The sequence below is a fragment of the Canis aureus genome, chromosome 12 (assembly GCF_053574225.1).
Source record: "Canis aureus isolate CA01 chromosome 12, VMU_Caureus_v.1.0, whole genome shotgun sequence".
NCBI classification, from domain to species: Eukaryota; Metazoa; Chordata; class Mammalia; order Carnivora; family Canidae; genus Canis; species Canis aureus.
Window position 1 is genome coordinate 53,142,438 of NC_135622.1, and position 18,509 is coordinate 53,160,946.

The window sequence follows — 18,509 nt, forward strand, 5'->3', positions numbered from 1 at the left end:
CCATTCTGGGACCCCGGGATCATGACCTGAGCCGAAGGGAGATGTCTAACCGACTGAGCCACCCAGGCACCCCTAAGGTAGATATTTTAAGTTCATATGAGGGCACATCTAAGGCCAAACAAAGCAGCTGCGAGAAGAGGAGCCTCTCTTCCATTTGGTGAAGGTCAGACACTCTCAGCTGGGAGATCCTCAGAGTGAGATGCTACTTTCAAGCATGTGGGTTCACAATCCAAAAAGGAGGAACTCTCCAATCATATGAGCATTTTTTTTTCTCCACCTGAGATGCCAAATCTCATTTCCACTGTGGTCCTAAATTCTGATAGGCATGCCAAGTCTAATCACTAAAATACACGCGCGCGCGCGCACACACACACACACACACACACACACAAGAAGGTGAAAACCAAATTTGAAAAATAAGTCAGGACTATATATAAAAAAGACAAATACTGTCCCGTACGCATGAGGCACCAGGGGCTGGTGCTACCTTAGAAGTGTAGAAGGAAAGAAGGCGGACCAAACTCATCATTCAGGTTTCTGCTACATTTCTGCATTCAATACCTGCTGTGCACTTCTCTTTAAGATAGTACGAGATTTTTTTTGGTAAAGGTGTATTTGTTAATTTGACACAGAGAGAGAGAGAGAGGCAGAAAGAGGGAGAGAGAAACTTTAGCAGACGTTACCATGCCAAGCACGGAGCCCCACGTGGGGCTGGATCCCAGGACCCTGAGATCATGACCTGAGCTGAAACCAAGAGTCAGACACTCATCCGACTGTGCCACCCAGGTGCTCCAAGATAACACAAGACTTTAAAGACATTAGTGACTTTATGTGAACGAGAATAATTTTGAATTTCCATTGGACTGACTGGCATGCAGGGCCCTGGACTCTGTAACTGACCCTCACCACTAAGTGTTCTTGAATGATGGACTCTCACCAAATAAATAAATAAATAAATAAATAAATAAATAAATAAAATATAATAAACATGAGCTCTCAGGTGTATAAATGCACTTGTAGGTCCAAACCATTTTGCAAGGATCACCTCACGTGGTTTTCCTCGCAGAAGGAGGCAGGACGGAGCACTGACCATCCCCAGGCATTTAGGGAGAGGGAGAGGCACGAGGCCCGCGCCGGGCGCCGGAGGAGCAGAGGGCACCTTGCGTGCACCACTGGCTGCCTCGTCCAAGGGGCCGGGTGCTCAAAGCCTTGTGAGCAAGAACCGAAGCCCCGCAAATCGAAGGGATCCTTACAAAACCATCAGCAAGGGCGACAAACTCGAACCCAGATCTCCTGCCTGGGCCGTCTGCAGCTTTTCCGCATCACATCTCTCTGAACGCATTTTTGAAAAGAGCCCTGAAGGTCCAGGGCGGCCCCTTCGAGGTGGATCAGGACAGAGCATGTTTAAAAAGCAAATCATGTTCCCAGGATCTGAGCAAATTAGATCCCTTTCTGCCTCACAGTCCACAGCTTCATCACCTACTAGAAACAAGCTCTTTTGAGGTTGCAAACAGTGCCCTCAGCATCCCTGGTCTTCCTCCCATTGAAAACTAAAAAAAAAAAAAAAAAAAAAAAAAGAAGAAGAAGAAGAAGAAAGCAAGAAATTCCCTTAAAAAAGATGAAGAACTTTACATATGTTCAAACATCCGCAAATCCAAGCCCCTTATTTGTCCCGTGTGTCTGGGCCGTGCGCAGACATTCAGCAGCCCAAACGCCCGTCGTCTCTATTCGAGAATGTGGGGTGAGTTTATCGGGTTAAAATCGGCTTTGTTTGGGTTTGCGCCGCCCTTGTTCCCCGGGGGCCCCACATGGGGCGCCAACATGGCCTGGAAGAGGGGCATGTCAAGTGCCCCCCATCACGCATTGTCGCTGCGCACTGAACTGGAGGCTCAGAGGGAAAGGGAAAAAAAAAGTAATTCCTCATTTTCATCCTGACCAGGGTTCCCCTTTTCTTTGGCGGCTCGGAGCCGCAGTAATCCGCATTCACGGCGCCCAGCCCCGGGTTCCTGGAGGAGTTCTCTCTGGCTCCCTGGCATTGTCTTCTTCTCTGGGCCCGCTTCTTCCAATAGTGCTCCTTGAAAGCTCTTTCTCCGACAAAAAAGGACCAGCTCTATAATAGCCAACTTGCGTCCTTTCTTCTCTCTCTCTCTCACCCTTTTTTTGTAAGCTTTCCGACCGAGCCGGGCTATTTAATCTTCTTGAGGCGTTCAAGATGTCACTTACCTCTGATGGTGGAGACAATGGAGAAATCCTTCCAGCCTGAATGCCGGGCCTTGCTGAATGCCTCTGGCCGCTTTGAAGAGGGTTCTTGGAAGTCTCTGTTTCAGCCGCTGTCCTGGTGGCCCGAGCGCAGGGGGTTTTTTTGTGCAATTGCATGCATGCCTCCGGGCAGCCTCCCCAGAGGCGGCTCCGCATAAAGGGAAGGGGTGGCTTTCTCATCAGAAAGACCCTGGTTCAAATCCCAGCTCAGACTGGAGCCAGTCATTCATTTAATCTTCGGGGCCTCAGTTTCCCTTACCTGCAAAATCGAGGCGAGGGGACTTCCCACACGAGCGTGATGCGAGAACTGATTACAGGAAAACGTGTTTCTGCTTCCTGCCCTGGGAGTGTGTGAGTGTGTGTGTGTGTGTGTGTGTGCGTTAATTGATTGATTGATTATATAAGTTCCTGGCAACTGGTGTGGAATGCTGCCATTCGTCTCTGATGGAGGGGAATAAGAAGAGCTGCATTAATTAATGAATTGGAAGAGAAGGAGCCAAAAGCTCACAACCTCTGTCACCTTTGAACCCTCTCTCCCTGCATCCAATGCATTGCCAGGCCCTGGGGGCCGCGGGTTCTGTGGGCCATTCCTGTCCCGTTGCAGGCCCAGCCTCCTCGGAGGACTTTTCCCAGGGCTTCCTATCAGGTGTCACTCCCTTGCTCCAGAACATGTTGTGGCTCCCTATTGCTTGTGGGATAAAAGGCAAATTTCCTCTTCACTTTCGGACTCTGGATGGTGGGCCTGTTTCTCCAGCTTCACCTTCCAGGAACCCCACCCCCAAGGGCTGCCAGGCCCTCTGCAGTCCTACTTCCCAGCCTTTGCCAGGACTTTTAACCCCTGGAATGACATCCTTCCCCCGTGCATAGCAGCTTCTCCGACCTCGTCACCCTCCGGGGCCCAGCGCTAAGCCAGTGCTTTGTCCTCCTCATACCACGGCCCTCCTCTCAGGTCCACGGACACCACGGAGCTCCTACTCTGGGCTGAGAAACTGGAGACCCAAAGGAGAAGCAGCACAGCCCCTGCCCTCGAAAAGCTTGACGCAGCCTGTCAGGTGCAAACTCGCTTCCAAGGCCCAATGCACACCCCGGGAAGGCCGGGGTGGTCTCGCTCACATTCGGGCTGCCCTCAGCACCCAGCAGAGTGACTGGGGCCCACAGACGCTCAGGCTCTAGGCTGTTGGAGGAACGGACATGGGCACTGCGGAGTCACTGAGAACTTCCCTACTTGCCAAGCCCTAGACTTTCCTGTGGACTAGGTCTTACCCCCATTTTACAGGCGACAAAACTGAGGCCTGGACATTCGCTGGCTGGACCGGGGTCCTGCAGCTGTCCTCGAGGGCATCCTTCACCTATGAAGAAATGTCCCGCCCCGTCCCCAAAAACAACTTTTAAGAACTTGGTCGTTCACTGGGGTGATCGGGTGGCGGTGGGGGGGGATTTTTCAGAGAACCCAGACTGAGGGGGGATAGGTGACTGTCAGGGACGGGCACCCCATGGGGACGATCTGCGGGCAGGGCTGCCCCGGCCCCGGGCTGACCCGGCGGGCGCCGCGTGGATCAAACACACATCGTGCACCTTCTCGGGGGCCCTGCGCGCGGTGAGGGCGAGCGCGCCTTCCCGGGCCTTCCCCGAGCGGGTACAACTTTTCATTTCCCATATCAATCATGAGAACAAGTTGAAGTTCAGATAATGGCAGCTTGGTTTCCCCTAATTGTTCGGGATTTGGACTGACTGTTTGCACTGCCGACTGCGGCCACTGGGCTCCCGGCGGGGGGCTGTGGCCTGCTCTTTCTCTAACAAACCCATGTTCATGCGTCCATTCAGATCCATCACCCTGAGATAAACTGTGAATATTGCCCTTTGTCGCCGCTGCATTCTTCCCGGCATCGTGGGGGCACTATTTACGGATTTAAAGGTTCATTTGCACAATTCTTTTGTCAGGAGCCCCAGCGCAGAATGGCAAAGTGCGGGCTGCCTCTTCTTTCTGGGTTACTGCCCCGGAGCTCTCCCCGAGCAGAATGGACATGCCTGCCCCCGGGCTCAGCACGAAGAATGTCAATGCGAAAATTACATTTTTTAAATGACCTGTCTGCTTCCGTGGCCAGGGAGGTCACCAGTTCACAGAGGGCGGGATTACGCGTTGCCACCCACCCCTTCAGCGGTGTGCACAGCCAGGCAGCTTGGAAGAGCAGCCGGTGGGGATCGGGGTTGGGGGGTGGAGGGGGGGGCACGATGCACTGTGCTGCATGCTTCACGCCCCTGCAGCTTGGGGGTGGGTGGCACGATGCACTGTGCTGCATGCTTCATGCCCCTGCAGCTTGGGGGGGGGGGGGGGTGTGGCACGATGCACTGTGCTGCATGCTGCGTAGAGGACTCTGCATGCCACCCTCCTACTCATGCCTCACGCTGCGAGTCCCATTTTACAGGGCAGGAAACTGAGGCTCTGTGAGTTCAGGGGAATTGTTGGAAGCCACACTGCAAGGAGATTGGCAGTGCTGAACTTCAAACCCAGGGCTCTCGATCTCCCGTGTTCCCTCAGGTCTGCTCCCAAATATCCACGGTTTTGATCAGAAGACCCTGGGATGGCCTTCGGAGTGATGTGGTAAGAATCTGTGTCTGAAACCATGTGGCCCAGAGACACAGGTGACCGGATGTCAGGGAACATAAATGCTTTTCTGAGTCTAAGAACCCCACAACCTCCAAGGCCTCCCTCAGATGCCGCCTCCTCTGGGTTCTCATCCTGATTTCCTCTGCCCTGGGCAGCCCTGTGCCAGCTTCTTATCCCATTTGTGGAGACTCAATTATGCGCTCATCTGCTCCCTCCCTCTAGATTGCAGGCTCCCTGAGGGTGAGACTGAGCTTTCATATTTGTACCTCAGTGCCCTGCAGGGGTACAAAGGGGAACCCTTCAGTCCGCCTACACACCAAACATTCTTGCAAGAATGAATGGATGCATGGCTTTTGTGCACAGGGGTATTTCTGAGAAAAGGAGTGATTCTGTGCACACCCACGTAGTTGTGCAGCTCCACCTGGAAGAGATCAGAGCCAGAGGAGAAAGATGACACGGTGAGCTCACCTGCTGGGGACGCAAAGATAAAGCAAAGAAAAAGAACAGCTCTCATCCAGTCTCAGATTCTCATTCATAGCCCCACCAAGTTCCAATCTGTTTTATAAGAAATATCTGCATTTATCTTTATTCTTTTTCCTTCTTACTTTTTTTTAAGACATTAGCCCAAACTTTGTGTCGCTCGGAAAACAACCAAATGCCTGTGCTCCCAGCACTCTGTACTTTATCAAAGCAGATGGAAGATGTAGAAGAGACAAAAAGGAAAGTTAAAAAGGCAGGGTGAAGGAATACAGGGGTTTGGAAGTGGTGAGCATGTTGAGGGAAATTTAAACAAACAAACAAACAAACAAACAGAAAAAGAACAGAAACACAGAAGCTATATTTTTATATTGTTATAAAGAATACTCACTTCTTTCAATATTCCCATTGCATCTCGAAATAAAAAATGCCACATTTGGATAATCTGATAAAAAATTTGATCCTTCCCAGATACAAGGGATGTTTCTAGAATATCACTATTACTGCTGGTCAGAGGTTAATATAAGATGTGGTCTATGTCTACAATAGAATATTCCTCAGCCATTAGAAATGACAAATACCCACCATTTGCTTCGACGTGGATGGAACTGGAGGGTATTATGCTGAGTGAAGTAAGTCAATCGGAGAAGGACAAACATTATATGGTCTCATTCATTTGGGGATTATAAAAATTAGTGAAAGGGAATAAAGGGGAAAGGAGAAAAATGAGTGGGAAATATCAGAAAGGGAGACAGAACATGAGAGACTCCTAACTCTGGGAAACGAACTAGGGGTGGTGGAAGGGGAGGTGGGCCGGGGATGGGGGTGACTGGATGGTGGGCACTGAGGGGGGCACTTGATGGGATGAGCACTGGGTGTTATTCTATATGTTGGCAAATTGAAGACCAATAAAAAATAAATTTATAAAAAAACAAAACAAACAAAACAAAAAATATATATTATATATATTATTATAATATATAATATATATAATATATATATTCCTAAAGGCCAGTTACACTTTGCTTAGTGGATAGATGTTGGGTCTATGCGTTGACCTAAAATATGGCTTTGAGCCTTATGGTTCTTACACCAGGAGCATGGCTAACATTTGCAGAAAAAAATTTAAAAGCCACCATGTCCTTTTTTCCTTTTATCCACTTTCAAGAATATGTTCAAACTGAAATAGAGACAATGGGTTTATGCAAAAGGACATTCATCCCAATGCCACTTATAAGTAAAAAATTAGTGGAAATTGGATAGGTCCATTAATAGGGAAATGGTTCTATAAATATGTCAGTGTTATGATGTCAGTTTAAAAACCCAAAACACAGGGGCATCTGGGTGTCACAATTGGTTAAGCCTCTGACTCTTGGTTTTGACTCAGGTCATGATATCAAGGTCCTTTCTCTCCCACTGCCCCTCTCCCTGCATATACCCCTCAAAATAAATAAATAAAACCTTTTTTAAAAAACCCGCACAAAAATATATATGCTGTATAAACTCAATCATGCATATATATATATATATATATATATATATATATATACACATACATATATACATATATATATACATGGAAAAAAGAATTGGAAGAAAATTTGAAAAATTGTTGGCATTGATGATCTTCAGACAAGGATGTGATGATGATTGAAGGATTTGCTACTTCTTCATACTTTCTAAAATGTACAGATTTTATTTATTATTTTGATTGTTTTTTTAACACATTTTTAATAAGCATCTATGATATGTAATACATATGCTAGTAGTTAGAGACATCGCCAAGACAAAAGCAGACATGGATGTGCCCTCTGGAGCTGGCATTCTTTGAGGGTGGGCACAGAGGCACAGACATCAGAGCAATGTGTTCATTACTACAGAATCAATTACTCACAGCAATGGCCACAGGCGATGTGAAGGGGGTGCAGGGAGCTGTGTCAGGGTGTAATAGATCCAGGGTGTTTGTGGGGGGGTGTTGAGAAGGGTTCAGAGGTTTCTATAAGTGATGTTTGTGCTCAGCTCCAAACAATGAGTAGGATTCAACCAGAAAAAAAGAGAAAGAGGTGAATACAGTGGTATTTAATACTGTAGCTTCTTAGGCATCCCTTCTACTCCCCTGGCCCACACCAAGGCTTCCGAACCCAGGTGGCTGGTTTTGTGTGTGGTGGTAAGGTGGGAGGAAAGAGATTTCCTTTATCCCTGGGGTCTAAGAGTAGATCCTAGTTATTTCAACCCAATCAGGTTATCCTCATCCTCCTTGCACCAGCTATCCATTTCCATAATTTAGACCCAATCTAATCCCTACGTAACACTCCCCCAACCAAGGAATCAGTTCAAGAACCAGCACTGTATTCCAAAAAGACCTAAAGGGAGATCTGCCATGGTCTCTTGAGCAAGGGAGGAGGGCGCAAGAACCAGCATTCCTTTAAGGGAGTTATAACAAGCCAACTATTACTCTCCTTTCAGATAGAGGAGATCATGGATATAAAATCTAAAAGACTTCTGCAGCCATTTTGGCATCACAAGGGAAGCCAACACTGAGATGAAGAACAAAGACATGGAAGGAAACTGGATGAGTTTCAAGGGCTGGGTCTCATAGGATATGTAAGGAATTTGGTCTTTACTCTAAACACAATGAATTGTCACTGAAGGAGATTAGGCAGAGAAGCACCTCAAAGAGATTTGTGCTCTTAGAAGACTGCTTTGGCCGATTATACACAAAATGGATTTGGAGGTGGGAAGGCAGGAGATTGGTGAACGTAAACTGGGTAAGAGTGATGCAGGGAAGTCAGAGATAAATGGACAAATTCCAGAGATAAGATCAAAATACTAGGACTTGGTGATTATTGGATGGGAAAGGTAGAGAGAAGGAAGGAAAGGAAAATGAGCCTGATGTTTAAGGCTTTCAAAATTAGATGACAAGGTGGGATGCCTGGGTGGCTCAGCGGTTGAGTATCTGCCTTCGGCTCAGGACCTGATCCTGGAGTCCTGGGAATGTGTCCCACATTGGCCTCCCTCCATGGAGTCTGCTTCTCTCTCCGCCTGTGTCTCTGCTTCTCTCTGTGTGTCCCCTATGAATAAATAAACAAAATCTTTTTTTAAAAGTTAGATGACAAGGACATTCATTGAGGAAGGAAACCCCAAGGAATGCCAGATTGAGGAAAACACTCTGAGGAGTGGTTTGAGGAGACCACAGAAGAGGGTTCAGAGAGACAGGAGAAGAGAAGACTCTGGAACAGCATGTGGTTAACAGTGTTGAAAGTTGCTAAGTGTCACCTAAGATGACTGAAGGTTAATGAGTTGGGTGACTTGGAGGCATGATGGAGGCAGGATCCAGACTGGAGCAACTAGACAAGGAAGAGACACTAACATCAAACATGAACAAATATGCACAGCGGCTTGCGATTTGGCCATGCCCGAGGAAGACAGAGAAGCCCTTCTGGGTACAAACCCAGTGAGCTCAGCTGCTCTGGAAAGCTGGGTTACATTCTTCATGATTCTCCAAATCTGAGGATATTGCGTAGAAATGATTCTTGTTGGAATCCACAGATAAATGGACTTCTTTCATTGTCTTCTTTTCTCTCACATATTCATTTATTTCATGTGGATTGTTTGGGTTGCCCAGAAGAATCAAACCAGCCACTGGTGATACTTATTCCTAGATTTTTACTAGTTTCCTACAGCTTCCCTAACAAAGTATCACAAACCCAGTGGTTGAAAACCACAGAAATGCATTGTCTCATAGTATTAGAGGTTGGAAGTTCAAAATTGAGATGCTGGCTGGACATGCTCCCTCCAAAACCTCCAAGGATAGATCCTTCCTTGCCTCTTTTGGCTTCTGGTAACCCCAGGTTGTCCTTGGCTTGTAACTACATCACCCAAATCCCCACTTCCTTCCTTATGTGTCTCTGTGTTCAAATTTCCTTCTTCTTACAAGGATGCCAGTCATATTGGACAGCAGACCCAGCCTACCCCAGTATGACCTCATTTAACTTAACTAATGATACCTGCCATGACCTAATTTCCAAATAACGGAGTATATGAGGGACTGAGGACTAAGTCTTTAAGCTCTCTTTTTAAGGGGAAACAATTCAACCCATAACACCAGCTCTGAATCTGTAGGATCTGCAAGCTGATGGCATAAGCATGAACCGGAAAGACACATAACCATCTGCACCTTCATCTGCAGCCACCTTTGACATATCACTCACCATGTGGCAACAGGAAGACTGATTTAGGCTCAGGCTGGACAGAAAAGGCAGCATTGACTGAAGAGGTGTATTTAAGGTTTATCCTTACAGGGTCACATCATCCATGCTGGGGGTCTCTCCCAACTCAATTCCAACCTATTTTTAAAGGAATGACAGGAGCTACAAGCTCTATCTTGATTTCCTGAGATGCTGGAGCTGAGATGAGATGATGAGATGAGATGAGATGAGATGAGATGAGATGAGATGAGATGATGAGATGAGATAAGATGAGATGAGATGTTATCAACTCGTTCCACACGCACATAGCATGTGCTTCCCCTCTGTCAAGCCCTGGGAACAGATTTAACATGTGACGTAGCTCCCTACCCTTAGGGCTCCTTGTCCGGTAAGGGAACCCGGTTGGGTATAGCGAGAGCTGGACATCTGCTGAGCAGAAAGTACTAGAAAAGCTACAATAGCAGAAGGGGGATGTGCTTTCCTTCCTCCCAATTCATAATTGTGATTATCATCCAAATCCCTGAAAATCACCAAGACGGAGTGGCATACACCCACTGAGCCAGCCAGGGGAGCTGCTGCACGTCATTTTAAAATTTTTTATTCTTACGATTTGTTTGAATTATGAGTCCTTGGTCCCCTTCTACACATTACACATAAAGTTTCCCCTTTGCACATATTCTATTAGTGCTAGCTGCTACCTACAGGGGTAGCAGCACCAGCCACCTGGCTCCCTTTTACATTCTAAATGATGCCACACAGTGCAGTGGAAGAGCCACATGTTTCAGAGTGTCACTTACCTTCATGTTCGACCCTATGTGTCTGTTAATAATTGCAAATCATTACACGTGTTAGTAATCTTCTCTGAGACTTGCTTTGCTCCTCCGCGCCCAGTGAGCTAATATGCTAATTGTTGGGGGATAAACGATAAGGAAGGTGACAGAGACTGTGCGCATAGTAGATGCTCAACAAATGTGCCCTGTCTTTGCTCCTATAATTGTCCATGTTTCGCTGAGTCACAATATTTATCGAACATCTGTTTCAGGCACAGGGAATAGCAGAGTGAGTAAAACAGTAAAACAAATCGTTTGCTTGCTTTCTCAGAGCCTACATCTAGTCGGAGGGAAAAGAGAAGGAATAAAGTATTTTTTCAAGTGAGGTTAAGTGGATGGAAGGAAAGGACAAGATAATCTGATAAGAGACAAGACAAGGAGCTACTTCAGACAGCGCGCTCAGGGAAGGCTGCTCTGGAGGATAAGGAGGCCCCAGCCCTGTGGGGATCTAGGGCCAGGTCCCAGGAGGCCAGTGCAGGCCTGGGGCCAGATGTGAAGGGCATGCTGCAGGAACAGTGCTGAGGCCAGTTCACTGGGGGTCAAAAGGTGGGAGGCGAGGATGGCCAGATGGGAAAAGGCTAGATCCTGCAGGACACTGTTAGCCCTGGCTGGGGTTGGGTTTTCTTCTAAATATGATGGGAAGCCACTGTCATGTTCTAAGCAAGAGTGTGGTTTGAAAGACCACTCTGGCTGCTGTGTGGAGAATGGATGGGCTGAGCAAAGGGGGAAGCTGGTGGACTCCTGGGGGTGGAGGGTGGGGGGTGTCTTGCTCATTTGCCTGTACAAGAAACAGAGGAGACTTAGACCAGCTAGGTGTGGGGAGAAGCAGGTAGATATGAAGATATTTCGAAGGTGGATTTGAGGAGAAGTGAAAAATTCCAGTTAAGTGTCGAGATATTAACTTTTATAGAAACAACACTCTTTAGTCGTTAGGAAGACTAATCCAAGTGTATCAAGAACTTAATAGCCAGTAAACTATGATCAGGATAAGGAAACAGCTAAAATGTACACAGCACTTCTATGTACTTTTACAAGCCATCTTCACATGCTTTGTTTTAGGTGATTAAAAACCTACATAGCAATGGAATTCTAGGTATTTTTCTGTCTTGAGAAAATATACCCCAGCACACATTCATAATATAGACTCTGGGTCCTGCTCCTGATATACAGACACCAATTTGTGTTTTCTACATTTCCACAACACGTCATCTATGTGCTTGTTTTTCAATGCCAGAATTAAGGTTTTTTCTGCGAAGGAAAAAAAATGCCTTTAAACATTAAGTGATTGATCTCTTGACTTTCTACTGGTGTTGTTCACCAGGATTCATTAGGTCAAGAGGGACCACAGGAGGTCCAAAGAATCCATAAATGTCTTGTGAGCACAGAATGTGGTTTGTTGATCATGCCTGAGAAGCTTTAAACCAGCAATTTTAAATTACTTCACAAGGAATGGATGCATTTCTAGACTGAAGGAGTTGACATGTCTTTGGGGATGAGCTTTGGTCTAGGAACCAGAAAGCCCTTAGATCTGGTTCTGCCACTGACTGTACTTCCTTGGGGGAAGTCAGTCTCTCTCTCTGACCTTCATTTTGCCCATTCAGTAATAATAGCATTTGTCAGCGCATCGCACATCCTTGTTGTAAAGTTGAAGTGAGGTTTCAAGTCTGCAAGCACTTCGAAAACTGTGGCATGCTAAGTTAAAGGGAGGGTTGTTTACTCCCGTGCCTTTGGAGTCACTCTGACAGCACTTGCCCTTGGCAAGTGCTAAGGGCAAGCACTAAGTTAGCACAGGCTTCATGCTCGTGAGGGATGCCAGTGACTTCTTGCCAACACCCTCTCTAGAAGCGATGCCTGCTGGACTAGATGAGCTCACTGGACCCTCCCACGTCTAATAGGCGACCTACAGGAGCACCAAGCTCCCCTTACCACAGACCATTTCCAAGGTTTTGTGATTGAGAAGTTTGGAGACTGGGCGAGTGCGAAAAGTTAGCACCTTAATTGTTGAAAACTCTCAAAGATTCCAAACTTGTAAATCATGAAAGGCCACTGTTTAGCAGGCTGGAATGCTTTTGAAAAAGACCAGCGATCAGAGATTGGCCTCGTTAATAACCACAGTAAAACTAGCTCTTGAAGCTCAAAGACGCAGCTAATTAGGGCAGAAAAATTCAACCTCAAATTAAGTATGTGTGTGTGTGTGTGTGTGTGCATGTGTGTGTGTGTTTCTGAAGTGTAAAAGCTTTTCTCCCAGAGAAGTATGTCTAAGTATATTTTGGACATCTTCCAAGATCCACTGTAAGACAAAGCCAGGACCGCAAAAATGTCAGGGTGGGGTTAATGAACTCCCCAGAGCATCTGTGTGCCCATCTGTCCAGCGAAAAGGAATAACCAACTTCATCGTCTAGAAGATTACCTAATCCTAAACTTTGAAAAGAGAAATTCGAAAACTGAGATTCCCTAAGGATGTTCTATAATACCTTCCCCTTTTTTTTTTTTTTAAGTCATAACTTATGTCCATGACCCAGCACAGTCAGTACTTGAGAACTCACGGAGTACGTCTCCACGTTCTAGATAACGGGGATTTAGATATGAATATCAGCTGGTCCCTGTCCGGAGAAGCTTGTATCTGCTACAGACCAGAGCCTGGTACAGCAAAGAAGCTCAACATATGTTTAGGCCTTCCACTTTACGAGAAGAGATTTTACCCTATGTAAAGGTCAGCTGCAATGGACTCAAAATTTGCCAGTTTTGAAGATTAGATGAAGTCTTAGAGCCCAGTGACTGTTTATCAACTGTCTTATCAGTTTAAACTTAGAGCATCCCAACAGCCTGAAAGCATGGCCTTGTCAATATTACTGTAAGATTTTATCACTTAGTAAAATGTTCCAATAGAAAAGAAGTGGGGCGTTAAGACATCAGCTCGGCTGAGCGACCCAGTGCCCATTTTCTCACCACTGACACTGCCTACATGGTGCAAAAGGTCAATAATCAAACAAGAAAGAAATTTGGAGCCACTGTGGATCCAACCCAGTGTGAGCCATGCCCAGCGAGGAGTATCTGAGACCACAGGTCACTTCAGTACAAATAGGAGAAGACCTGGGCCCTCATAGAGGAACAACTCTCCCATGGGGCGGCATTGAGAGAAGAAGGTGAACTTCTAGCTGAAGATGCTAGGGAAGTTTCATAGGTGCAGGGATCATCAGCCTATATTTTAAAGGATGCCTGGAATTCTGACACATGAACATGGAGCAGAGAGTAAACTTTACTACTCTAAGTGCGGTCCATGGAGCAACAGCCTGGGCACCCTCTGGAAGTGTGTTAGAAATGCAGAATTTCAGGCATCACCCCAGACCTAGGTAGTCAGGATTTACAATTTAGTGAGATCCCCAGGTAATTAATTTGTCTGTGGAAGTTTGAGAAGCACTACTCTAGCTGGGCCACGTGGAGTTTTATTTTGCGGAACATAATCACTGGACAGTTACAGAGTGGGCAAGAAACATCATTGTAGTAGGATCAGGAAACCCTCACCTTTCCAGTCACAGCTAAGAGACTCTAGGAAAAGTGGAGTCTTGGTGTCTGCATCTGCAACATTGATCCATGAGCCCCATTCTGTCTACTTCACAAGTCTGCTTCGAGAGGCACCGAACTAACAAATGTGAAAGCACTTTAGTTGAGTACCCATTTTTGCTGACAACTGGCAGATGCTTTTCCCTTGCAAAGTGCTCTTTTTGAAAATGAGACCGTTAGATGTGACCACAGCCCCTCAGCACTGGCTCTAGTAGGCGATGGCCAGTGGAGATGGCCAGCAAAGCTTCCAGAGAATGCCTCCCTCACAGAAACAAATGGCAGATGGTGGTGGGCATAGGCACAGCAGAGCCCAGGAAGGACAATGCGAGAGCCTGAGGACTAGTCCATCTTATAATACCTGGATGTCCAGGGGGTAGAGGGTCTAAGAAAGCAACAGGCCTGCCCTCAAGGGGCCTGCAATCTTTCGGGGATTAGAACCTTTCCATAGTAGACCTCCAAAGGATTTCGAAAGTATAAACCTAGCTTGCAGGGCCTCTTGTTGTGGTAGATGGAACCACCCAGAGGTGATCTAGCAGGTTGGGAAAGAGGCAGAGGACTATGGTGTAAACACCAGCCCCGCCTCTCAGTAACTGGGATCCTGGGGAAGTCGCCTCACCTCTCTAAGACTTGGCATCCTCAAATGGCAGATGGGGGTGCTGATAACACCCCCAGAAGGTTGTTGTGAAGAAAGGTGAGTTGGAAGTAAACATGCCGAACACATGTGTCCCCCCCCCCTTCACTACCACATCCCTCATTTTATTTTTTCATAGTACTTAGAACTACTTAATTGTTTTCTGAAAGCAGAAACCGAATGTCTGGTCCCCGTGATATTTTCAGCACCTAGAACAGTGACTAGCACAAAGGAACGGCTTAATAAGAGCCTGTTGAATGAATGAACAAATATTAGCACTCCTTTTGCCCAGATATGGATTTTTCTGGAGCTAAGTTAAATTTTCACTTTTGCAGCCAGAGTTACAAGCGCCAGTGTCGCCTCCGGGTAGTCACATCTCACACTTGGAACCGGGGTTGGTCTTGAGACTCGTGGATGTATCATCACTTCTGGGATGAGGTTACCATGGGTTGCAGTTTCCACTTTTGCTGCTCTGTCATTCTCTTGCTGTGGGACCACTTGCTCTGAGGGAAGCCGTGTCATGAGGAGCCCTAAGGAGAGACCCACATGGTGAGGACCGACATCTCCTGCCGACAGCTGTGTAATTTAGCTTGGAAGTGGGTTCTTAGACTCAGCCTTCAGTGACTGCAGCCTCATGTGGGACCTGGAGCCGGAACCCAGCAAAGCCACAAGCAGTCCCTGACACTCGGAAACTGTAAGAGATAATAAATGGTTGTTGTTTCTAACTGCTGAGTTTTGGGGATAATTTGCTGCACAGTAATAGATAATTAACACATTCCCACTGAATGGCCTCCAGATCTTTGGCTAGAGGAAAGAGATGACTTCCCCCACCACCCACCCAGGAGCAGGTAAAGTGAAGTGGGCCAAGATGCTGAGTTATTTGCAAACACGTCTTTAAGAGGATTTCTCTCTTTCCTTTGAAAAAATGGCATCCACGGGGTGGGCATTGTCCTCAAACACTTTGTCAAGCTCATTTCCTGGTACAACAATGAATTTGGCTACAGCAACCGGGTGGTAGATTTTATGGTCCACATGGCATTCAAGGAGGAAGAGCCTCCTAGGCTACCAGCCCCAGTGAGAGCACAAGAACAAGGGAGAAGTCCTCAGCTTCTGGGGAATCCTTGCCCCGGCACATCCCCCAGCACACTGAGAATCTCCCCACCTTGACCTAGTTTCCATCCCAGATACCCCAGGATTTTCCATCAATAAAGCACATCAAACCCAATAAAAGAAAGAAAAAGAAGAAAGAAAGAAAGAAAGAAAGAAAGAAAGAAAGAAAGAAAGAAAGAAAGAAAGAAAGAAAGAAAGAAGAAAGAAAGAAAAAGAAAGAAAGAAAGAAAGAAAGAAAGAAAGAAAAAGAAAGAAAGAAAGAAAAAAGGAAGGAAGAAAGAGAGAGAGAGAAAGAAAGAAAGAAAGAAAGAAAGAAAGAAAGAAAGAAAGAAAGAAAGAAAGAAAGAAAAGAGGGCAGCTCCGGGTGGCTCAGTGGTCCCGGGGTCCTGGGATCGAGTCCCACATTGGGCTCCCTGCATGGAGCCTGCTTCTCCCTCTGCCTGTGTCTCTGCCTGTGTCTCTGTCTCTGTCTCTGTCTCTGTCTGTCTGTCTGTCTGGTCTTTCATGAATAAATAAATAAAATCTTAAAAAAAAAGAAAAAAGAGATGAAGGGAGGGAGGAAGAAGAAAGAAAAAAGGAAAGGAAGGAAGGAAGGAAGGAAGGAAGGAAGGAAGGAAGGAAGGAAGGAAGGAAGAGAAAAGAAAGAATCTAGGATCCGCAGGCTCCACATTTGACACAGGAAGGTCATCCTGGACCATGGGGGTTCCTTCCACTGCAGAGATTTCACAGGCCCAATGGATGTGCAAAGGGGTTATCTTGCACTGATCCTTAATACCTTTTGTCATCTGGCATTCTGCTTTTAACACTCTACCAACCACAGCTGAGACCTGATTAGAACAGTAAAACGAAACTTTACTAAAGCCTTCAGGAAAGAAATACACACACGAAATACAGAACATCACCCATTGAGAAAATTTGATTGATAAAGAGAGACCCATTTATCTTCACACCATGAGAAGTGTTTCCTTCTTATCTTCCCATCTGCCTCCTTGTAGCTACCAGAACCCAAGACTTTAGAGTACCTACATGGAAATCTCAATTCCCCAAAATTATGGCTGAGCAGAAACTCTCTGAGTCACATCTCCAGCCTTATTATGAACCTATTTCTAAGTGCCCACTGCTTCCCTCATTCTTCAACACTGGGAACAACCAGACTGTAAGGCAGGACTTGCATTCACAGGCTGTAGCATATAAATATCAGCCATCCTTAAATCTCATACCTTCTTAACATGCCCTTGAGGGCTGCCTCTTTATGGTAACAGGGGCTGGGCTGCCTCCCCCCACCATCTCTACATCGTCCATCTTCACTTTAGAAAAACAACCACTAACCTACGTCCTGGGCTTTCTCCTCTACCTTTCAGCAAATAGAAAGACCAAAGGATAATGAATGCTCCTGATCACAAAGTTAATGGCCAAAATAGTCCTGGAATTACCTCTAGGATGTCCCATTTCTAGTCACATAACTCCTGGGATCTCCCAATAATATCTATATCGTGTGCTTTGTCCCATGATTGCACACCTTAGGACTGGAACCTCAGGCTAGTCCAGCCACCCACTCAGTGCTGGAACCCCCACCCCACCACAACATCTTAGACTTTCCAAGTGACAGGCTGCCTACTATCTCCCAAGGCCACTGTATCCATTACAGGACACCTCTAACATTAAACAGCTCCAGCTCATACTGAGCTAAAAATATCCCCCCACCTAACACATGCATCCAATATCTTCCAATATTAAGTGTGTCTCTGCACTCTGGCCCCATGTGACATACCTTGTCCCTCTGCTCCATGGCGGGCCATCAAAGATGTGACCAGAGTGATCATACTGCCCTACATCCTCTCCTCACCAACCACTCCTATATGACATTGTCTCAAGTGCTTTCATCACATTATTCACTTTTATTCTATTCTATTCCGACAATATTCCCTGTAATGTGACAAATCAAGACCTGCACGTCATCCTCTAGGCAAGGTCTGGCCGGTGCAAAATAAAGCTGGACTTACTTCCTTTAAAGTTATCACCATAATTTTATTATTATTACCTAAGTTGACACCAACTGATTTAAAAAGTACATCATCCTGTTGGTTCACAATAATCTTGCGGTAAAAATAAAACCAACCCCTCTGGCTCATTTTCTCATAAACTGTTGTTAATCCAGGCACCACCTGCCCCTTAACCTTAAAAAACTCATTGTAGGCACCTGGCTAAGGACCATATGCTCGTCTGTGTCAAATTTCACTTCATTGATTCTAGCCCATAATGTCAGTTTCAAGAATTATTTTTCATGAAATATTTCAGACATATAAAAAAGAGCTTGAGAGAGAATATAATATCCACCCACCTACTCACAAGCCGGCTTAAGAAAGAAAATATTTTAGATCTGATGGAGCTCCCTGTGTACCCTTCCCCTTTCTTCAGAAAAGCTACCATTTTGAATGTGATGGTTATCACCCCAACCCATTTCTTTATTTACTTTATCATATTGTTTGATGTTTTTTTAAATTTTTTTTTAAATTTTTATTTATTTATGATGGTCACACAGAGAGAGAGAGAGAGGCAGAGACACAGGCAGAGGGAGAAGCAGGCTCCATGCTCCGGGAGCCCGACGTGGGATTCGATCCTGGGTCTCCAGGATCGCGCCCTGGGCCAAAGGCAGGCGCCAAACCGCTGCGCCACCCAGGGATCCCTGTTTGATGTTTTTAAATATTGTATGAATCATTTCAGAGCCTAACATATCCCTCTGAAACTTACTTTTTTTCACTCAGAATTGTATTTATGATATTCAATCATGTCGATACATGTAGCTGTAATTTATTCATTGG